This window comes from Astatotilapia calliptera, chromosome 13 (genome assembly GCF_964374335.1).
Source record: "Astatotilapia calliptera chromosome 13, fAstCal68.1, whole genome shotgun sequence".
NCBI classification, from domain to species: Eukaryota; Metazoa; Chordata; class Actinopteri; order Cichliformes; family Cichlidae; genus Astatotilapia; species Astatotilapia calliptera.
Genome location: NC_137434.1, coordinates 25,241,243 through 25,266,119, shown reverse-complemented (window position 1 = coordinate 25,266,119; position 24,877 = coordinate 25,241,243). Strand labels below are relative to the sequence as shown.

At 37.6% G+C, this 24,877-nt stretch overlaps 1 long non-coding RNA gene across 1 annotated transcript in view; it reads right to left on the bottom strand.

Moving 5' to 3' along the window:
* Positions 1-1,066: 1,066 nt before the first annotated feature.
* LOC113034829 (uncharacterized) overlaps positions 1,067-24,877 on the bottom strand; it is a 100,830-nt gene continuing 77,019 nt past the window's right edge. The window contains exons 5-8 of the long non-coding RNA XR_013900872.1: positions 19,953-20,105; positions 3,477-5,280; positions 2,943-3,012; positions 1,067-2,846 (exon numbers count right to left, since the gene is read on the bottom strand). This is a non-coding gene — a long non-coding RNA (uncharacterized LOC113034829). The remainder of the gene's footprint in view (positions 2,847-2,942; positions 3,013-3,476; positions 5,281-19,952; positions 20,106-24,877) is intronic.

Below are 24,877 nucleotides of genomic sequence, written 5' to 3'. Positions count from 1 at the left end.
ACACCCCCACCCCACTTGCTCTCAAACCACCTCCACCAAAATAATCAGGATAATTTCTATTCATTATTACACCTCCATTTATCTGCGAGACGAGACGTGGGGAGGACGGGGTATAACTCTGAGGAATAACAATACCATTAAAAAGCCTGTGCGGCAAATATCAATCATTGTTGCCGTTAATGTCCCTCCAGCCTATTCAGATGGCCTCTCTCTTTTCCTAATGTCCACCCATCTGTGTGTGTGTGTGTGCCTGTGCCTAAGTGTGTAAGTGAACAAGTGTGTGCGTGTTATATTCAAAGCCCTTTAATCAACAATCGCTGCATCTGGGCCAGATAATGAATGGCATTGTTTATAACCTCACTCCTGTATCTGGTGATAAATGCATACACGCCTAATGCTATCATTTGAATAAGAAATGAGATTGTGCTTTATTTCAATATCGAGAAGAGATTGCGTTAATATAAATTTCTTGGTAAAGTTGTGATGATGGTGTTGATCATGATGTTCCATTGTCAACCAGCCAAAGGATTAAGCTATGGCAATAAAACTGCAAAGATCCAAAATGAAGATATGAAGCAATTGCTTTTGATTTATGGCCTGTGACAACAGGATAGATAAACAGGAAGGGTTAGAAGCAGAGAAAAAAAATCCACTGAAGTGAAAAATAGCCAGACATTTACAAAAAAAATGAACATGTAAAATGCTCTATGAGCATTACTCAAAGTGGAAAAACAGGATTCTGTAAATCCACTAAAAAAAATCTTCCATCACATGGGCACTAATGTTTGTGCAAAAGTTTTTGTTGTGTTTATTTTTTCACTCTGACACATAGCAAAATTGCATAACTTTGGATACACTGTGGATTTCACACTTGTAAAGTGGTCGAAGGAAAGCAAACCTACCTCAAACGTCATCAAAATTACATACGAGGTGTTATGACGATAACGGTTTGGATGAAATATCACACGTGCTGATGGGTAAATGGACGGCAAAAGTTCAGCATCACTCAATCCAAACTCATTTAAATCACCACAAAAGTCACGCTGCAAAGAGTTTGACAAAATCATATAATATACTGTATCATTTATTAAAATTACATCCATGAATAGAGATTAAATTAGGTGCAGACAGTAGTTATATACTGTAACTGAATCAGAAACAGTACAATGTTCACACACAAAAAAATAAATTTGAAAAAGTGACACAAATTCACAAAATGTGTTCATTTTCATAAATGTTTGCACGATAAAATTAAAAAATAAAAGAATACTGTATTATAGCAAAAATACTGTGCAGACGTTTTTCTGGCACTATTTCCTCAGTGACATTATCCCACTGGAATAGCAGTGGCGTAGTGTTACAACCCCGCGTGCTGCCACAGTGGAATACAGATAGAGAACAGCTCAGCGTTTGCTACCGGGGGATTTTAGCTGTCCAAATCTTTGACAGTTTCTTAGCAGCTCTCGGCCCTAAACTGTGAAAGATTCCAAAGACAGATAGAACCCCCGCCCCACGCCCTCCACCAACCTCCACACCCCCACCATATCAGCCAGTATCATTGATAAAGACAGCCTTTCAGGGATGACACTGATAGCTGCTCCAAAACCATTCGAAAAGTGATTTGCCTGCCATTTTAGCTGCTGCTGCCCTCTTTATGATGCACACGTGTCCAGGAAGACAACGAGTCTGCTTTTACAGAAGGAATTAGGAAGGAGCTTAAAAGGTTGCAAATAGGTAGTCACATTTTCAACAATTTCTATACATGACATATTGCATGCAATTAACCTTTATATTATTAAGCTTTGAATTTGTTGTAGTGGCTCAATTTAAAAGTAATTTCATTTTCAGCAAAATACACTTATTGTAGCGTCATGTTGATTTAAGATGCACGTGAGCATCTCAAGAATTACTGCATTCGCCTGTTCAGTCCTGGTTGCAGAAATTCTTCACAAAGCTTTTAGATGATATGGCATAAAGGACCTGCTCTATGTTGTTAGCCAATCGGGGTGCAGTGTTGTGAGGACTTACAATGTGCCTTTGCGAAAAAACTGAAACCGTTTTTTTATACAAAGAAAATAAGACCTTATGTAAAATACAATTTAAAACATATTTAATACCTCAGTTTTTCACCAAAGCGAGGTTTAAACATTCAATCAGCTGTTAATTTGAAAAAGGCACTTTTAGGAGCAAAATTTAAAAGACATTTTTTTCAAAAACTATAAAAAATGTTTGATGATAATTAAATTACTGCATTCAAAGGCCAACTCTGGCAATCAGATATGTAGACGCTGTCCTTATTTCTCTGCTCCTGCATCCCTTCACCCCTCCTCAGGCCTTCATCCCCATCTTCAGTCCAAATGAATGACGCCAGCTGGGGTCGGCCGGCTGATGCTGGGCCCTGTTAGGTGGCACTGACAGCTGAATTATCCCACAGGCCACGGTGGCTGATTATCAGCGGAGAAGTCATCAGGGCATCCCAGCCTCGCCTCCAACCCCCAATCCCCCCACATCCTCTTCCCCACACCCCTGTCACCCCTTGTCAAGAGAGCAACGCTTTCTCCAAGCTCACTGTCCAGGTCCTCTTGACAGGTAATCTCAACAATAACAATTACCACCATTACTGGTGTCATAAACAAGTGGCCAACCCCAAGCCAGGCAATAACAAAGGCTTTATAATTCACCATGCAAGGCCTTATAAATACATGTCAACAGGTAAGAAGTGTGAAGTAGAGAAAATGAGTATTGGTGCTCTCAGGCACTGAAGTAAAACTGTGTATTTGAGTATGCTGGTTGAGAGGAGCGTTGTTGGTAAAAGCTGAGGATACAGCAGGAAACTGAAATCAAAGCTGCAGACAGATGTAAATATAATCACATGAGGAAAATGGATTTGAGATTTTGAATACATTTTATTAGGTGCAAGTCAGATTTATTTATTTACTTACATGTTTAAATGTAGCCAGAAGTGCAGTGAAGCAGTTTTGTCTGATTTTCCTATCGATGAAGCCATTTTATCTGAGAATAGCATTGACTTTATTATTGATTTAGCGATAGAGGCAATATTTCACTGTAAATCTTGGATTATCAGAGAGAAAAGAAGAAAATCTAATTCATCAAATAAAATATCTTCCCGTCTTACATATTGACAACCAAGCAAACAAATCCCAAACAGAGGCATTATATTTTATTTTTAATGAACTCAATTTGATTTAAGAAATAAGTGATGTGAAATTAAGTGAAACATCACTGTGTTTCGATAATTTAAAATGTATACTTCTACCAATAAAGTATATTTCCAGCTTTATTTAATACAGTTGCAAATTCTCTTTAAAATTTTTATTAATTTTTTTTAAGATATCCTTTTCCCTCTATGCATGCTCTCTTGTTTTCTATATATATATATATATATATATATATATATATATATATATATATATATATAGCATCAGATTATTCTACCCAAGCGATTCGAGCCTTACCATTTGAAGTTTGGGCCAGCTTGCTTCCTTTCCTCAGCAAAGCAAACAAGGCGCTGTGGCCCGGAGCGCTAAAATAATTTGAGACTCCCTGATGAGGAGAGCTGAGCAGCAATTAACACGTGTCAAAGTCGACATCATCAGGTGCCACTCTCATTTTCTTCCCAAGACTCAATGGATTTTTCCCCACTTCTCATCCCGTTTCCTCTTGTTTATTCACCCCCGAAGGCGACGGTGGAAAAAGAGGTTTCCATTTCTGATGCGGCTGGACTCTGGCGCTTTTTACGATCACTAGTTAACGCCGTCGAGATCGTCGCGCTGATGTCTCGCTTCGTCCTTTATTCGTTTTTCTTTTCTTCCTTCCTTTTTTTTTCAAGCGGCAATCAGATCAGACAGGCCAGTAATTCCTGCAGGAGCGATACTCCGAGCAAAGAAACAGAGAAGAGGAGAGGGGAGCAGGGACTGCACCGTAACGTTAATGCTTATGTGAATTCTGCATAGTTTTTTTTTTTAAATCAACACTTAAATGTTCATTTGGTAACAAGTGAATTAGATAATTTTATATAGCGCTAAAAGACGCTTTAAACGAAGTGATTTTTTTTATTTACTTTCCCGTTAACATAATAATAATTTAAAAAAATTAATGCACAATTGTAAATAAAATCTATGATAAAAGGAAATAACGTTACTGAAAAGTCTCCCCAGAAAACAGATCTGATCATTAAATAAACAGAAATATCAGACATTATTTACTTGCATTCCAAAATATTCATTTATTTAATAAAGGCTACTACAAAATACATGGCTTATTTATTAATTCAAGCATAATTTCAGGATAAATTAAAAGTTTGGCACTAAAATATATAATAAAAACAAAATGCATGTGAATCAGTAACTGAAACATACTTGATAACACTGAAATAAATATAAATTGCATTTAGCAACATTATTTCCAGTAACAAGCATCTTTCCTTAATTAATAACAAATACACTTTATTCCTGAATGAAAACAGGTCATTTCATTTAAATACTGCCCATACACCATTATTAACTAGGGGTGTGGTGAGTTTAAATTTCTAAATGAAGTATCAAAACAAATTAATATCAATTTTTCTATTATTAAAGACAACTTTGAGCACAATTAGAGGACACACATTGCATCTCTCTGGAGCACAATTTCATTTTTAACTGTCATTATTTATGACAGTTAAAATTCTGGAAAGTCTGGATGTAAACCACAGATGTGTTTAATCTCCAGCTAATTCAACCCACAATGTCAATGTGCTTGCAAAGATGAAGAAAAGGAAAAAATGAGAAATCCAGAAACTAAAATACATCAACAGCAGCATCATGTGGCAACACAACCTCATTTCTAAGGGTTTAAGTTAACCAGTTTTTCTCTGCCCTTTTGGATGCGGATTGAAGAAAAGGGAAGAAGAAAAGGAGGAGGAGGCGTTTTTGTTGCTATTCTTCTGACCTGAGCTGCTCATCTTCCTCAGAGCTCAGCGGGAGCTCGGCCAGCACTTGCCTTGCCTACCCAGGGTCCTTTTGGTGTGTGCATATCATTAGCATACATTTCTTCCAGGCTGACGAGGCCTCGCTCTCATTAAAGCTTCATCTCACAAATTCCCTCCCAGAATCCTGCTGGTCCTTGCCGCCATGAATCCGTACCTGTGGTGGTGGTGGCTGCTGATGATGGCATGCTGTTGTCCAAAATCAACCAGATGAGGGTGAGAAGATTGGGAGGGAAGGGGAGGGGGGCAGAGGGAAAAAAGACGGGATGTATTGGGAGAAAGGGCAACAGTGTCTGTGGAGTGAAAACAAAAGAGAAAGCAAAGGAGAGGAAGAAAAAACTGAAGTCAAGTGAGAGAGCGGATAAATGAGTCCTCTGTGTGCACTAATGCTCTCTCACCCCCTCTCTCTCTCTGTCTCTCTCTCTCTGTTCCCCACTCTCTCTGTGTTTCTCTCTCTCTTTCTGACTCTTGCACCAGGCTCCATTTTGTGTTAAGCAGCTCCCTCTCTCATGACAGATCTCTGGTAGGGTCATGGGCCAAAGTTGAGGATAGGGTCAGTTGTAACACAGCTTGTAAGGGAACTCTGCAAACTCTTCATCTCTCCCCCCTCACAAATATCTCTTCTATCACTCTGTCCCCCTCGGCCAAAAAGTGCTTTGCAAGCTCCAGGTTGATGAACTACTGCATCTTTAAAGTAAAAATGATAAGCATATGGTGAAGAAAGCCCATGAAAAGATGAGCATTTAGATTTGTTCCTTTTTTTTAAAAGACTAAACAACAGGAAGGAGCTGGAGGAGTGGGGTATATCACTGCAGGTGAGATCCAAGATGTCCACTTTGACTAATAGAGAAGTTGCTTATTGGATGCCAAAACACTGCACTCTGGTTTATAACTCCACGAGGACAGATTTTACAACTGTAGGAAATTATAGCAGTGACAATTTTTTAAATGAGCGTGAGGTAAGCAGAAATCCAGTGCACACATTAAATAGGAATCTTGCAGGAATGTGTGCTACTTGAGATTAATTTCCTCACCAGACAACTATGCATCCCCCCCACCCCAAGACACCTGGGCTTTGACACCAAAAATGCATCAATAGAGTGGTCACACAAGTTTAAACAATGTGTACTTCTGAGTACATCTACTTATTGTTTCAGTACTTTTTTCCTTTCCTATCCATGTAAGCTCCAACCACATTTATGAGGGTGCAACTTCAGAATGTATACAGATTTCTAGCAAACTTTTTCTCAAGTATTATATATGTTAAAAATGTAAAGCATGGATTAATTTACCTTTGCTTCAAAATGGTTATTGGTAGCCATGCTCACGATCAAGTAATGAAGACATTGCACATCACTAGTGCAACAGTGTGGTTCACTGATGTGCTTTCCTTTCCTTGTTTTTAAAAACTAAACATTCAGTCATACGCCGTAAAAGCTTGCATCCACTCATGAAACAGACGAGTGGAGGGAAGATGTTATGAAGAGGAAACCATGGCACACCAAAGGAATTTATAGACATTCTGCATGTATGCAGAGCCCATGCATGCAAGGACTCGCACTCACACGCAAAATGAACCACACATATAACACAAATACACGGACAAACCGCATCAGTCAAACCTCCATACCGCTAAACACTAGTGGAGAGCGGAAAACAGAGAAAGAGCGCGAGAGAGGGAAAAAATGATGAAGTCGGACTTGAACATCAAACAATAAACAGTCCATTAAGTCTGTGGGTGAAAGGGTTGGGGGAGCAGGGGGTGGGAAGGCAGATATTGGGGAGGTGGGGGGAGAGGAATGATGGGAGTTTATTTAAAGCATGGTGACCCCATGGCCGAAGGCTGCCTCAGTACAGGGATGAATAAAACTTTAATGGCTCATAAAACACAGCGACCCCTTCTCTGAGCCCAGCTTCACATCGTTTATTCCTCCTGGAACAACCAATCAGAATCTGTGAATCTCCAAACACAAAAAAGGGCGAGAGAGGAAAACAAGAGTAGAGTTAAATAAATAGTTCTGATACTTCAGTTTAAATTCTTGGAGCGAGAGTCATGACTAATTAAGACAAATCTCACATGTCCTGTACATTTACCGAAGAGAACAAAACACATTTTGAGACTGCAAATCGGGATACAGGGTGGGTTGCCAAAAATAGTCAAAGAGCGTAATGTTAGAGTTGGTGCTTGGACAGTAAATTAAAGACTGTGTTGTGGCTAAACAAATAAGGTATGAGGCTTAAATTAGTGAACTTCAGAGGTGTTGGACTGCCATGCTTTTGAACAACTAGAACAGAGTCAGGCTAGTTGGTTCGGTGTACTTTAAGTCTTCATTACTTTGTGATTGTTATATGGAGCTGGAGCTGCATAACTAAACCATATGCAGGAGATTGACAGCATTCTTCTAATATTACTCTGAGGGAGAATGCTTAAAGACCAGCACTTTCCAAAAAAAACATGGACTCAGATGAGAGGCACAGGAAAGGTAGTTGAGAAAGAAGCAGAAAGAGCAAATTTATAGGTAAAAGAAAGACATTTATCAACAGAATGCTCTGACAATGCAGAAATGAAATGTAAAAAAGAAAGAAATTGAAGGCATTTATTTTGTCAAGTAGAGCTTGACAAAGACATGCAAATCACACAAACACATGGCCACAACCTTTTTATCACCACACTGCAAAGGTACAAACTATCATCAGCAGTTTAATCCAACCCATGTGAACTTCACTTATTGCCAAGGACCATTTGCCTCTTTGGAAATGGGCCCGTGACAATCTGAAGCTGAAGTGTCAATCCTCGCCACCCACACCCCTGGGCTTTGGGTTCTGTAAACATGCAGCTGTCACCTTATTTAACGCTCTGCAATTTCTTACCCTCCACTTCACTCAATCTGCACTAGTCTGACTCCAGGAGTCATTCTGTTGATGTGTTGACGTGCGGTAATTTGCATTTCTTAGTTGCCACTTTTCCCAGGATCACTCCTATTTGTTGCTTTAATTAGCAACAGCCATTGCACTGAATTTTTTGTCTAACTTGACCACTAAATACATTCACTTTACATGCATGTCAAAGCATATAGAATTATTAACATTTGATTTTAGTCAGAATGCAACAAAAGGTTAACTACACTTTAAAATAAATAATCTGTGCTGCAGACACGGGATCCAAAAAGTGCAGGCATGCCCCTATGTGACCATATTGGATAAAAACACATAATGTGTGTCTGTATATATTTGTGTGCACTACGGTCTATGACCCTCCAAAGCCCTTTCCTCCCCTACTTGTTCAGCCCAGCGGGTGTCATTTTCAGGTCATGAGACTGTAAATATACATAGTTAGACCCCACAGCCATAAATCAGAGTGAACAGCCTGAACTCCTACACGGACAGATAACATGAGCCAGACGTGATCTGCCTGCTTTAATAAATAATAATAGCACATATTCACATCTTACAGTAAGATAGGAGTAAAGAGTATATCAATTAAACTGACTACTATCACACCCACACACATCATCACACAGTGTAATATAATGTACAATACTACTATTTTAACTGCAACTATTCACCATCTTTAAAACCTAATATTACTATATATTACCATACAGTAAATGCTACAAACTATACCATTTATATAGTGATTAAGCAAACTTTTATATATTTAATTAACTACAATTTGCTTGTTTTTATAAAAATATGTTTTTTTATAAATTAATTGGACTTAAACTGGATTCTAGATACACATTTAAGTCCACAAAACAGATAAAGAACGAAAATGTGGAACTGTTAATATCACTGTAATCCCAAGGACTGCATCCATATAAGTGTTTTTGACACATATGGATATACACTCCTACGCTGGATGTGTCCGAATGGATGGAGTTTTAGTGACTTACATGGTCACTATTTTCAACCAGATTTCAACAACAACAAGAATTTGGTGGAGTGATGATCTGGAATATTGTAAAGTGATAAGATGACAGATTTTTAAGGATACTTGCAGGTGAAAAAGGACATGCAGGACAATACACCAACCCATGGACTGCTTTGTAGACATGAGAACAAAACCATAAAACAAATATTCCTAAATTCAAAATTGGAAAATCTATGAAGGTAGAGGTTTTACTGGTGCCAATGCTTGTACATCACCTGCACCACCTGCACTACTGTGCTACAGAGTCTATTAATTAAAATGATATTGTGTCTTCTATTTATAACACTATTAGTGGCATTGTTGCTTGTGTTTTGAACTTGTCTACAGTGCATCACTATAGATCATGCAGCATAGCAGTCACACATGCCAAAACTCATTAGCACAGTGGAACGATGGAGGAAATAAGTTGAATCTTTTTATAAAGTTACTTTTCATGCAGAAAGACAGCTCTGTGACTGAACTTGCTCATTTTAATTACTGCTTTGTTTATAATTATCATTACCCATAGGCTAATGCATATTGACTTATGCTATGGCAATGTATGTTGAGAGTCTCCAAAAGTTGATTCTGTTCATCTGGACGTAGCGTTTTGTGGGAGAAACGTTTCGTTACTCATCCAAGTGACTTCTTCAGTCTCAGCTGACTGCAAGTTTCCCCAATCTTATAAACAGTACATTTGCATAATGACTGAAACCAGCCTGTCAGTCCAAGAAGGCTAACCTGCCACTTTCATATCCTCCCTGGTGAATTTGATGTGTTGGTCCACCAAATTAATGTGATCCGTGAATTGTGGTACATCCTGAGATTTGATTTTCACCCAGGTGTCATCCACATATCTGAACCAATGGCTTGGTGGTGTTCCAGGGTAGGATAGCAAAGCCCTCTTTTCCACTTCTTTCCATGTACAAATTGGCCACGATGGGTGAAACTGGTGAGCCCATGGCACACCCATGTTTCTGCCTGTAGAACTGACCCTTGTATGTGAAGTAGGTGGAATGAAGACAGTTCCAAAAGCAAACACACTTGGTCGATGCTGAGAGTGGTCCTGTTGCTGAGGTTGGTGTCATCCTGTAATCTCTTACGGACTACCTCCAACGCTTCTGTGACTGGATTGCAAGTGAAGAGAGATGTAACGTCGTACGAGACCATGGTTTCATCTGCCTCCATAATGATATCTCTCACCTTCTTCCATATTTACAACTATATCCATAATCACATACTGTGTATGCTACCATTGTATATAGTGTATTATCTTACTTTTTTTCATTGATTGTACTTAATTGTATTTTTGTATTTCCTTCATATATCTGTACCTGAGCTGAGGTGACGCAAAAATTTCCCCGCTGTGGGATCAATAAAGTCTTATCTTATCTTATCTTGTCTCTTCTCAACAAAATCCAGGGTGTTGTGGATGTGGTGTTCAGAGCTACCCACTAGCAGGTTGAGGATCAAAGCCAGAAACTTGGAGATGTAGACAATCGGTCCTAAATGTGCACCCTGTTTATGTATTTTCGGTAAACCATACAGACTTGGTGTAGACTCCCCTGGGTACAGCCTGTGGTACATCTTTCGCCATCTTACAATGCTGTGTTTGCAGGCATTCCCCAACTCTCTGTGAATGGTACTCATGGCCATTGATCAGTGGGTTTTGGTCAGTGGTTGATGATCAATGGTCATGAGAATTTGCATAATTAAGACTAAAGAACTGACCTCCCAGCCCATTGTTCCTTCAGCAGGCTGGTTTCAGTCATTATGCAAATGTACTGTTTATAAGATTGGGGAAACTTGCAGTCAGCTGAGACTGAAGAAGTCACTTGAATGAGTGACGAAACGTTTCTCCCACAAAACGCTACGTCCAGATGAACAGAATCAACTTTTGGAGACTCTCAACATACATTGCCATAGCATAAGTCAATATGCATTAGCCTATGGGTAATGATAATTATAAACAAAGCAGTAATTAAAATGAGCAAGTTCAGTCACAGAGCTGTCTTTCTGCATGAAAAGTAACTTTATAAAAAGATTCAACTTATTTCCTCCATCGTTCCACTGTGCTAATGAGTTTTGGCATGTGTGACTGCTGAGCTGCATGATCTATAGTGATGCACTGTAGATCAAGCAGCTTAGTCTGGAAATTATTTTAATTCATTGTTAGAGCCTTGACAAGTTCAAAACACAAGTTTCTCCCACAAAACACTACGTCCAGATGAACAGGATCAACTTTTGGAGATTTCCTTTCCTGGATGATTGAGAATGCATCAAGACGTATGTTGAGAGTATTTTGAAGTCGTTAGAATAAAGTAAAACTGCCTTTACTGGTGCCAAGATAGACTGCCTGTATATTGGACCTGGAGTCAATATAGTTTCCTGGTCATTAAAGGGGGTCAAATAAATTGAGAGGATATTCACCCCAGAAGATACGAAACACACTCGGTGTCTACAATGACGATAATACGCACGGTAGCCACAGTAACTGAATACTGATGATTGTGTGTATGCAAAGTCGTAAAGCAAAAGTTACTTGCCAAAGCTTGTCATTAATGCCAGGTGTCAAGTGAGATAACTGTTAAGTTTTAAACAGAGCTTTAAAATTGCACTTCTTTCAGTCTACCAAATTTCAGAGAGGTTTTATGACCAAGAAGGTATTCAAGCTTCGCTTCGAGGCAACTGGCCTCTTAAAACATACTTCTTGTAAAAAACTGAGCCAACACCTTTTCCTCTCTCAAAGGCTAGAAACATTAAGACGGTAGGCATTCTTTGTCATAATTATCGACAATAAAAGTTTACTGAATAGACTCTAAAACCTGTTTGGTGGTTTTCATTGTAATTAAGAGCAGAACATTCACAGTGTGCAAAACAATATGAAGCTACTGAGGTTTCTTCTCTGCACAGGAAGCATGAAAAAAAGTGAATGCTTTATAAAAAAAAGAAACAAATACTTTAAAGATATATTTCCCCATAAATACAACTACCGTTGTTCACTGTGATCTACTATTACTGACTAAATTTGGAAAAGACTTGGGTTTTAAATTCCTAGTTAATCTGAAGGTACAAATTTGAATGTAGCTGGTTTTAGCAGAGCAGAACTTTTCATCCCTCAATGAAACCAGCCAGCAATATATGCAACTACAGAAAAATAGCATGTGTTCTCCCACTTCGTTTTAAACCAATAAATAAAAGTTAAGTAAATCTAAGGCTCTAGCATAGCCGGTATTATCTGCTATTACAGTTAAATTAGTGTCAACTCCTATCCAGAAAATCATCGACTCAGTCATCCAGACGTTAATGATAACGAGTGAGTTCTACTTGACCTCATCAGGATCAGTCACTACATGGAGTTCCCATTACTATATTAAACAAAATAAAATCATTCATTATGTCATCTATAATAGTGATGCTGTAGGTCAAAGGTGTAAAAGTAGAGTATGAAATGAACGCATTTTTTGTTCAACACCCTGGCAACAGTTAGGACAAAATATGTCAAAAATCTCAACTTTACATCATCGCATGATATCAGGGGGCAGTTAGCTTGAACTGTGCTACATTTACATCATTCTGTCTGTGATCTCTGAGGCGGTAAATGTTTGTCCAGGCATTAACACATCATCAAAGTGTCTGAAATCCTAGGGGGTTTGATCCTCCGGATCTCTGGAGGGTCCGTGGACACAAAGTCTACAATTATCTCTCTGTTATGTCAAGTATGCTTGAGCCAAAAATTGCTTGCCTTGGATTGTTCAGAGCTATCAGGTTCCCATGTGAAAACACAAGTACATGACATCACTGAGTCACTTAGTTAGCTATAGCTACCTCACACACACACAACTCACACGCACACACTAATCCCTAGTCTTAAGCATTTGACCTACAAAGACCATATGGCTGACTGTTTCTCCACTGACTTCCATTATTGAACAAAGCAAGGGAAGTATGGTAAAGGGAATGCCCTTGTCACCATATTGGTGTTATGGCAATCTGAACATGTCTTTAAACTATTTTGGAGGTTTTTAAGAGGAAAACATTTGATATTCATTAAAGAAACCAGAGGTAAACTTTCTTTTCTCTGAGCGAATTTCATAAAAAAAAAACAAAAAAAAAAAACAATATAATACGCAATATGCCAAAATCTATTAGATCAAAAAGACATTTCATGTATGGAAAGTCTGTATATACTCTATAAAATCCCTCGATTGACTTGTGGTAAACTATATAAAAGAGGGTAGATAACTGCTGATTTTAGCTGGAATGTGACATTTGCATACTCATAGTTTAAAAAAAACTTGCCAGCTGAGACAAAGAGAAAGCAGCTGTTAAAAGCATCTTTTAAGAAAAGTACAGTAAGTAGTAAGTAGTAAAATACTCACAGTAACATATTAGATTAAGAAAGTTAAAGTTTTATTCTTTGGTACGTGAATACATGTTTATTACTTTGAAAATGTATTTTTGTATTGTCCCAACAAAGACAAACTTTGTACAACTATAACATTTTTGTTGGCATCACTAAAACTGGGCTTATTAAACCAGCTTTTTTGTCAACTATTAACTGATTTTAAGTAGAAAGAATTCAAATACTCAAAAAATGCTCCATATAACAATTTTAAGCTTTATCCTGCCTTAATTATCCTAAATCTCAAAAGAATTTAATTTTCAATCAAAACCAAAGCTACACAGAGCAGCTACACATTACATATCAAAAAGCTATACAGCAAGTGAAGTGAAAGTAACAGCGTATAACCCCTTCTGCCCCAGACAAAAGACATTATTGTTTCTAACATTTCTTTCACTCTGCCGACCCCATACATAAATAAATAATTTAAAAAATGTACAGATAATTTAATAAAATAACAATGGCTTTGTGATAATCACAAAGCAGGAGTTCAGTATTCTTTCACCTATTGGTTAAAAGTACCAGGTACATTCATAAGTTTCCACACTACTGATGCAATTAGCAAAACATCTTTTCATAAAGTGAGGACAGGTGAGAACAGGAGAGGAGGCAGAATGAGGCAGGGAGTTCAAGTTAAGTCATTCTATCAGGAACAAACCTGACAGTAAGTGTAAAAGATTAATGACTGCTGTGTTATTTGAAATGAGCTGACAATACTTAATTAAATGAATAATTAGTGTTCATTTGTTGAAACAGTTAAATGCTATTTTGCTCGTGTACTCTTTTTCTTTGCAACAGACTTGTACCATGGTAATAACTGAAAAACTACGATTGCTAATAATAATAAGTATAAAAATAATAAAATTTGATGCACAATGTGTGATGCAGAAGCAAGATAATATGGACCCTGGACACTTGTTAACATGATCGTAATAAATGCAGCATGTATATATATATATTTTTTTAATCTCCATCAGGACCACAGTGTTACATTTCTAGGACTGCAATATATTTAAAATAATACTGACATGACCTTGTGTAAAAATAAAGAGGAAGTTAAACCAATGTTGTATCAAACCATAATTCAAATTTTTACAGAGGTCATTATTCATCCCCTCTCCATCTTAACACTGACACTTTCCCTACTCTTTAACTGCCACCATCAACCACAGTGTAATAACATGCACATTCATAAAAAGCACACAGTGTAATAAATTACTAAGCACATGCAAATATCCCATCAAACTATGCAGCAGGGAACTTTACACCACTATCACTGAAAATGTGTCTTGTCACTGCTGGAGAAGCAGAGATTCTACAGAGAATATACAAACCATTTAAATCTCACGGTCTGCCCGGTGGATAGAAACCAGCATGAACTGCCTTAAAAAACAAAAACATATAGCAGCCCAGAATTTTTTTTTTTTTTTTGACAAACAACTTTAACTTTATGACAGACCTATATGACCTCACTTTTTACAATGTTTTTTGAAGTCATAAAGACTGAAAAGCTTTAAAACTTTTGTTTATTTCAGTCATGATCTAAAGCTAAAAGATTAAACTCAGAAATCAGTACTCTCTTGTTATTATTGATGTTATTTTTACAGAGAAATATTCTACTAAAAAGACTTCTCGACCCAATGCAACAGACTCAAATGGGCAAAAAGTAGATTTCTGAAATAAAATTATTTTTGCCATACCGTGTAAGTTCATTTCTATGTTATTACTTTAAGAAGTGCATTGAGGCAAACTTTAAACGATTAGGACTAATTGAATGTTGGCTGTTTTCCATCACAGTGCAGATACTGCTGTAGGCTGAAAGTTAGCTCTTTCTCACTTTATGGTTCAGCAACTTGAGAAACTCTGAATGTGATCTTTGACAAACCCACTCTCTCTCTCATACACACACAAACTCCTTGTTTTCGTATTGGCTTTGATAAAAGGCCCGGGAGGTGGAGAAGGGAATAGCGGAGTGTGTCGGCTGCTGGTGTAGGCTTACTGTGCTAGGAGATGCACTGGGCCATTACACGTGACCCCTGACCCCAGCAGGCACCTTGAGGTGAAATGACACGGGCCTGCTCTTACTCAGCTGGAACAAGAGAGAGGAGTAAGACACAGGGTGAAGATATATGCAAGGTTAGTGTGTATATATGCACATGTTACGGTGCGTTCATACTGATGTGTGAGTACCATTCATGAATCCCTCCCTTTACGAATGCAGGACACCACCAGCTCGTTCCCAGACGCACAGAGAGTGGCTGGCCTGTTATGGGGCTACGTGATGGGTTGGGGGTGGGGGGTTGCTAAATGTAGATTTTAATTACAAACACCTCTTTCTAGTTACCAGTCAGTGAACCTGAAGAGAATTTTCCTGAATTAAAACACACACACGTATATGTATTTTTTCCAAAAATGCAACTGTAACATAGTTTCTGTATTTGAGGACAGTGATTTGCAGTGAAGTGCACATTTTTTGATGATATTCTCAGTAATAGGAATTTTAATTCAGTCAAAATTAAAATATTTATTGAATTTGGTATTTGAGGGTATTTTCTGTACCCTTTTGGATAGCTCACTAAATTCACACATTTTATACACTGTTGAAATATTTTCGGAAGCTACAAAAGAGTAGATTGTCAAATGTGTCAAGCATTGGCTTTTGCTGTTAGCCTCTTACGATTAACAAAAACTTGGAAGAAAAGTATTACATTTCCAGCATCAACGCTATAGCAGGATAAATGCATCCAGTCAAAAATAAATAAATAAATAAATGAAGGAATAAAAACAGACTTCCACTAACACAAATTTTTTCATTGACTGAATAAAAAAGAAACTCTTCTGTTAATATTGTCAGGAACATCACCTTTCCATCAACAGACTCTGATGTCCCTGCGTGTTGTCAGATATGTCTGATATTTTTATATTTTCATAATCTTGTGCCATTATTAAGAATGAAAAACAAAACAAAAACAAATAACAGATCATTTCAGAATGCACCAATGACAGATATATTTCACAGACAGAGAGCACAGATGCAGACATAAGTATAAACTCAGATATAGCACTTGATATTAGGGATTCTTAATTGGTAAGAAGTCCCTTCATCCTTTGCGTCCCCATTGCAGTCACCCATAGTTGTGACAAGTCTGTCTGCATTAACATGGCCCTCCTCCTAACTGTCCACTCAACTGCTCAACAAACGATCACTCAAGCATGGACATCTTACTAATGATGGATTAATGTGCATGTGTGCTTGTGTGTGAGTGCACGCCAATCAAGGTAAATGACCTAATAGCTAACACCAACAGTCTGCCAAGTACAGTAAAAAAATACGGCCATGTGCAAATATTCTCAGTTGATTATCCTTTTCTGAACAAAGAACAACAGGATCAAAAAGACTCTACTGTCTATTATGTTACATATTCATTTAAGTGAATATGTTTTTTACATTTTATCAAACAGTTGCCTCTATTTAGGTATGCATCCATTATTGCATGTGCAACTCAATGATCATGTGGTGACTGAATTGAAATGTATTATACATGGAATTGTGTTTGGGCCTAATGTTTGTATTAGTTGATTCAATTAATTGTATATGTCAAACTTTAAAACATGCATTCAGAGACATTTTAGTGAATTTCTTTGAATCTCTCCTGCTGCGCTCCAAATGAAGAATCAAAATGAAAACAATATTTGATTAGTAAATACTACTGATTGCTGCAATAACCTGGAGAAATCTATCAGATCTCTACACCAAAGATATCATAAACTTATCATCTTGATTACCTCAATAGTCACATCTATTCTCTTTTAAAGGCATCAGAGTTTCCAGATGACAGGAAGAAAACACAGTAAATGAGGAAAAATGAGCTTCTTAATCACCAATAATTTGCATTTACTGAATCCAAAATTTTTTTACAATAACATATTAATCAGCGCTACTGGCTGAAAAAGAAAAAAATAATAACTTCCCTGCATATTTATGATAACAGAAAGCTCACAAATGTTCATTATGCACTTATCAGCATGCAACACACACACACACACACACACACACACACACACACACACACACACACACACACACACACCATAACTGCACAGACATTTATAAATCTACACACTCATCATATCAGTGATGAAAGTTCCGTATAGGAGACAAGTTACAAAATAGGTGCTGACATTTATATGTAAATACAAACCAGGGCAAGCCTGTGCCTGCAAGCACCCACATGATCCTTTGTTCATCTGCAGTCAGATACACCCTTTGAAAAACAAAGAGGCCGAGGGGAAAGAGAAAAGGGGGCAGTGCCAAAGTACCCTTTTGCCAAGAGAAGGTGGAGGGGGTCGCAGTAGGCGGTGGTCAGAAGACAGTGAAGAAGGTGAAAGGTCAGCAGTACAAGAGCGTGTTTGTGCGTACGTCGTTCTAACTATTGTTCATTGTGTGTGTATATGTGTGTGCGTTTTATTTCCTAGGGCTTAACATCACTCACTAAGTGATCCCATTTGTGCTTAGTTAACCAATAAAATCACTAATAATCAAAAGCAAATTAAATAGTTATTCCCCAACTTAAAGTTTTACTGAGGCAAACACTTAAGGAAATCTAAGGGGAAATGGCGAGAGGATTGCAGATTACAGACTAAATGTACATACAATAGCCTTTCTGTCTAAGTCAATCAGTGTAAAGGTAGGTTTAAGTGAGTAGGAATTTTCTCACATGGTGTAAATGGCCACGTTACCACATGATTATGAAAGTCATTTGGAGCGGCTCTAAACAACTCGGAACAATTTAGAAAATACTCAAGGACACATGAGGTAATCATTGGAGGGTGCCAACTGGCTTCAACATGACAGTTGCGATTAAAAAGATTTCCACACAACACACTTATGCACTCAGAAAATATACACTTCCTGCACATGTACATATATGAATTCATGCAAATAAACACACATGTGCATATGACACATATGTATATACACACATCTTCGAACTTCTCACACATCACACATCTGATTTGGCTGCCCTGTGGCTGCATACACACACACACACACACACACACACACACACACACACACAAACACACACTCACACACACGCAGACTTTATCACACACCAACAAAGCCATTATAACCAGCATAAACAAGAATGACAAGTTGAGATTAATGAAGGGCCTGGCAGTGACAGGCCAATTTAACTGTCAACCGTGATGGCTGTTGAACTTCACCAGTGTATTTACACAAGGGTACCTTAGTGCCTTCAAATGTTACTAATTGATCATGACCAATAAGTAATTAGAAAAGCTGATATTGTGTCCTTCTTCCACACGTGTCAAAGGCACACACTGAGGACGCGCGACTAAGAATAATGAATAGAAATGGATAGATTTTAAAATGAAGTGTAGAGGTAGCCAGCTTATTCCTTTTAAAATGTAGCTTCTGTTCAGTGTTTTTTTCTGTTTCAGTGGAAGTACACTGTCTCATAGCCTCTGGCAGTAGACCCATCGCTGTGCTTGTCCTGTTAGACCTCTGTGCAATTGAATTTTAACAGGACGTATCGTTATCAGTACGACTGACCACAATATTTACTACAGTATTTAGAATACCATGTTGATATTCAAGGAAATGTGCTTCAGTGGTTTGAATCACATCTATCTCATAGATTCCAATCTGTGCGTGTAAATAGGGAGTCTTCCTCACACACTTATGTTAGTCATGGAGTTCCACAGGGTTCTGTGCTGGGACCAATAGTTTTTACAGTATACATGCTTCCCTTGGGTAATACTAGTTGAAAAACTGTATATATTTTCATCAGTATCCAAAAAACATCCAGCTGCATTTGTCCATTGAGCCAGACGATACAAATCATCTAGTTAAACTACAGGCATGTCTAAAGACTTAAAGGCCTGGATGACCTCTAACTTCCAATTTCTAAATTCAGACAAAAGCTGTACTTGGTCCTAGAAATCTTACCAATATGGTGTCTAACAAAATATTTACTTTAGATGGCAATACCTTGGATCCAGCCAACACTGCAAGGCATATTGGTGTCAATTATGATCGGTCCTGCAGAACCAACTGATATGTATGACTACACACAATATAATTTAAAAAAAGACTGGTGCTTTGGAACAAAACTAAATGAAAAGGTTTTAATTGTTATCTGTAAAATGTGCCTGTAAAATTTAAAAGGGATGAATGAGCCACTTCCAGTATAAGTGTGTGTGTTTGTACATATATACAAACACAAGGGCTTAGAATCATGGAACTAATGTTTTCATCAGCAACAGTGGTGGCCTTGTGGATGCAATATAATTTGAAATGCTGCAGTTTCTATTTTCAGAAGTTGCCTAAACCCTGAGAGCCTAAAAATAAAGCATGAACCTTAAGGACACTGTCAAAAGAAGAAAAGCGCTGAGTAAAATGCTGATTGACTATTTCTTACATATTACAGACTCATAATAAAGTTAAAAAGTTAATTCTTAGGTAACAGTTTTGCACACAGGTAATAAAGTAGGTTATCTACAAACCAATGACCTTTTTTAACTACATATCAAAATATTAAAACATCTCTGGTTTCATTTTATCTGCTTTTCTTGATATATTTAACTTCACTTGAAAAAAAACAAAACTCCCTTATCTATCATCTTACCTCTCACTGATACTCTTTGCCAGCACTGGTCCAGTCCCAGCCCAGTTCCCTGCAGAATTTATTGGGTTATTCTAACCACTGAGAGAGCTGACAGTGGCCTTGGCTCCCTGGCTTGACTTCACATCCTCCATTGGCAGCTCAAGGCCTGGCTCACTGAAAAGGAATGTGTGAGAGAAATATAGTGTAAATATATGGGGTCTAACAGTGACACCACTCTCAGAGGAGACCCTGGTGTTATAAAGAGAATAAAAAGAATATATCTTGGCAGCTGGAGAGAAAGCTGATGATTTTAGACACCTGTTACATTTGTATGATGGATTTTACCCGTAATTTGTGCCAGATATAAATATTTGAAACAAATTCAATCTACTCCTGCCATTCATTAACACATACTGTCAAGTTATATCAGGTCAACACATCAATTGATCACACAATTTTACATGCAGTTAAATGTTAAATATGCTAGAAATCTGCACATATATGCATGATGTTTTTATAAAATAGTTTTGAAGACAGTCTCAGCATGCAAAAAAGAACACACATTTCCAAATTAGCAACTTTTTTCCAGGTTCCTGATTCAGTGCATTTCCGGAAATAACTGGAATACATAGCAAACAACAAGCTCTTCAGCCTGAATTATTATTTTTGCATGTTTTCTTTGAACACTTAATGACATTCAGGAAAATTGTTTACAGCTTAATCTGCTAAAAGTGATAAAAGGAACCCTGTATAAGTTTACACAAGTAAATACGACACGGCATGGGTCTGTATTTCCACAATGACAGTATAAAAAGTATAAAGTATAAAAGTGTGAAAATGCTGTATTGGTCAGTTGTGGAGTTTGCTGTTATTTTGGACATGGTGAATGCCCAGAACTCAAGAGAGGCAAGCGAAAGAAAGGTCTAGGCATCTCTGTCAACGACCAGCCCCCACAACCCAAGATAGGATAAGTGGTAGAAAAATTAAGAATGAGTGGATGTACAAAGAAATACAATCAAGCAAATGTAAATTAAAGGGAAAGAATAACAAATGACAAACATAAACATACTGTTTGCTTGATCTGAGAGAAATAAATCTTTGGTTGCTACTTTAGTTTTTTTTGTTCTCTAGGCAATACGGTGATATATTATTGACAAGAAAATACTTTAGATTTTTGGGTTAGATCTTAAATATGTTAAGAGCTGAGCCATGAATGAAATGTGCTTGGGAAGTTTCCTTTTTTGGCCATTCTCTTGCATGTTTGAGGAGGCTGAAAAAACTCAGGAATTGTTTGATTTAAAAAAAAGAAAAAGACAAAGGATGTAAGATAATGATTCCCTAAAAAGGCACAAAGTAAAATACAAGCCTTTTGTAATCTGGAACAGTACAAGTTAACTTCTCTGCAAAACAGTTTAAAAAGTACAGTGATGATTTTGTGCTTATCTGTTAATAAATGCATTCAGACTTGTGCTAGGATATGTTCAAATGTCATCAGATGAATGGAAAGGAGTGCATTTCTAAAACAGGCAAGAGTGAAAAAACAAAAGTTTTCTACTACACTACACTACACAAACACTCAAGTAGACCCCAAAAAACACACTTAAGTTGCGATGTCACCTCTGGATGCTATCAGAGCAGATTAATTAAAGTGTCAACAAATTTCTTCCTAAACAGCTGATACGCATCACCTAAATATATCACTCGGTAAAAAAATCTTTGCCAATAGGTGCCGTCTCAGTTGGCATCTATAGCTATCCCAGCAGCAAATGCACAGCACTTACTTTGGCATTCACTGCTAAAAATATGTGCCTGCCTTTTTTCCCAAGTTGTCTTGGGGATCGCTGTTAGTGTAAAGGCTAATGACATCTAGCAGGTTGGGTGTGTTCGCCTCTAGATATCAGTGTGTGTGGAGGGGTAAAAGGTGTTCACCCTTTATTTGCTGAGTGGATACGAACCTCTGCAGACACCTAGGCTGAGAAGGGAGGGTGCGACCTCACCCCTGACATAGGAGTTGGCACCTGTCACACACATTGACACTCACACATGCAGTACAAACACACAAAGACATGCATGTGTAAATGTACAAAGGCAACATTCAAAACACACACACAAACAGACACACACGTAACACATCCTCTCAAACACTGTCTGCCACCTCCAGCTCTCCTGTTGGCAGCAGGCTGGTGAGCACAGTGGGCACTGCCAGATAAGAGGATATAGACAGGCTATGTTTCAAGGTAAGGTGTGTAACAACAGAGGAAATCAGGGAGCTGATTAAAGTCTCATAAGGTAAATAAAACATTAGGACATCCATTATGAGATACCACTGTAATTAGTGCATGTCTGTACAGGAATGCACAGTAAAAATAGCTGCAAAGCATTACTGTAAAGAGAAGTGCACAATGGAGGAAGGTCTGAGTTCAGTCACAGAGAGGGATCCAAAATAGCAAAAATGTGGGAAAAAAAAGGAAAATTAACTATCATCTATCAAACCTCTGTAAGTTGCAGTCATCCAAAGTAAACACTGTGGAGAATCTAGAATTTTACAAATCATTCATCAGGGTCAGAGAAGTTAGTACGGGTCCAAGGTTTGCACAATTTAATTTGACTTTAGCGGTAAAAAGAGCAAATCTAGACAGCGAGGACTTGCCCAGAATTACACATTTAATGATTTCTTGCGCTGTGGACACATCTTAATGCATTTAATAATATGTTTCACAATTTTGCTCATTGCTGTTAGTGCTTCCTTTTCCTTTCAGTTGTATCATCAGTCTCATTTAGCTGAGGAAAAGTAGCACAGACTGAGAAGTGAAAAGTGAAAAAGATAGATGAGCCAAAACTCAATTCAGTCTCTGTAGCTCTCTCTTGATGGTCCAAAATAAGCACTTGACCAAAGCTAACATCATAGACTAGGGCGATATTTATGGTGCAGATAAAATATTTATATAGTGACTCATAAAGTCTAGTTCTGGAAAACAGCTGTATGGGTATTAGACACTAAAATTTTGGCAATTAAAATACTGCTGTTGCAGGATATGCTATTATAACTATTTTTTAAAAAAAGGGCTTAACTCAACATCTAAACTATACTGTCTATTATTATTATACTATTTTTGTACATTTGTACCTGTATGTTTTTAGCATGAACAGTGTAAATAATAATTACAAACAATTTTTCCCAACACATCATTTGTGTTTCTTTAAGTCATTTTTATTTAAGTAAGTGATTTGATGTCACCTGAGCAGATAATAGAGAATAAGCAATACTGTGCACTGGAGGCAGTGGATAAAGCACATTACAAAGACTATATGAGGACATGTTACACCTAAGATTATTGGCATAATGTTGGGGGAAAATTATCAAACAAATTAAAAAAAAAAGTTCATTCACAGATGTAAATGCCAAACTCCCTTAAATCCTTTCTCAGCCTGGACTGAAACTGAAAGAGCATTAAAAAGCACTGACAAAAAGAATGTGAGAACTAAGAAAGATATCTTTTCTTCCCTAGTTCTCTAATACTGAACAGCATCCCTGCTTTAAAATTTGATCTTTAGTGAATAATGGATCGTGGCACTATCAAATACAGAGAGGTAGATCAACCTTGGTATCCCAGACTAAACATTGGCCTAGATGCAGGAGTCAGTTATGTCTATTCTGGTCTATTGTTTCATGATTTTGAATGAGCAGCTAATTAGAGATAAATAAAACATGGCAAGCTATCTGTGGCTGTAGAGCTCGTGTTTGGTGTCGAATGGTAGATCAAAGACACAGTAAGGTCCAGATTGAAGTAAATAATGGATTAAACTTTAAAAGCATTGCTTCTAGTGGTCATAGATATCCTGCTACATGTCTAGCCTTTGTTAATGCTTGTTAGCATGTCAAAGTTACATGTACCCTGTTCAGACTGTTTAAAAAAAGAAGTTTGCTGACACTGACTTGATCATGATTATAGTAAGGCCCATTACTTCCAGTTAGGTGAAACTGAATGCAATGCAATTATGTGACACTTTGTTTGTGCACTACTCTCTGTGGTTTCAAAATCCAAAAACCAAAGTAAACAAAGATACAAAAAGAAATATCTTGATTAGGGTGTGCAAAAAACTCGATGGCATGATATCGGTGCCATATGACAGCTCTGGGAGTGACTGATATGCCATGTGAGCCAGGCCTCATCATCCAACAGCAATGACCTCAGTAGTGCTATAATGGCTAAATGGAAGAAAATCACTGCAGGCAAATTCTAACAGTGGGTGCCATTAACGTTTGGCCATGTAGCCTATTTAAAGTTAGACACTATAAAAGCTGGCATAGATAACATGAATATTGCCACTGTTATTAACATTATTTTAAATAGCTCAAGATAGGAAAAAAAAGATCATTTAGACTGGGTTAATATAGCAAATTGCTTTTGGATGGAAGCTTTAGATTTTCAAAAGATCTAAAATGTATTTACATTATTTATGCCTTTTAAATTGGCATGCATTGAGTGCTTGCATTAAAGTCTTCTTTAAAGGATGTCAGTGTATAATATCACCAGTTATCTGTAGCACTGATTCATAGACAGGCCTCATTTTGCCCTCTACTTTCAGATGCAGCACAAAATGAGACAAAATACCACCAAGATCCAGAGGGGCGTTATGGAAATAGAGCAAGAATCAGGTCGTGTTTGATATTATGCACAATATGTACAGAGGGACGGTGACAAAAAAGAGAGCATTAATGCAACCATTAAGACACTTTTCCCTAGTCTTATTCATTAAACATACAACGTTCTGACACTCTCAGTGCTTCCTCCCCTTGAGATGAAATTCTAATGTGATATTAAGAAAACTAGGGCGATAGCAGCTTATTACCATGAAGCTGAAGGAGGCAGGCTGCCATGTCCTCTGTATGTAAACATGAACAGAGGAGAAAACATTAAGTTGGACTTTGTCACAGCAAGTGC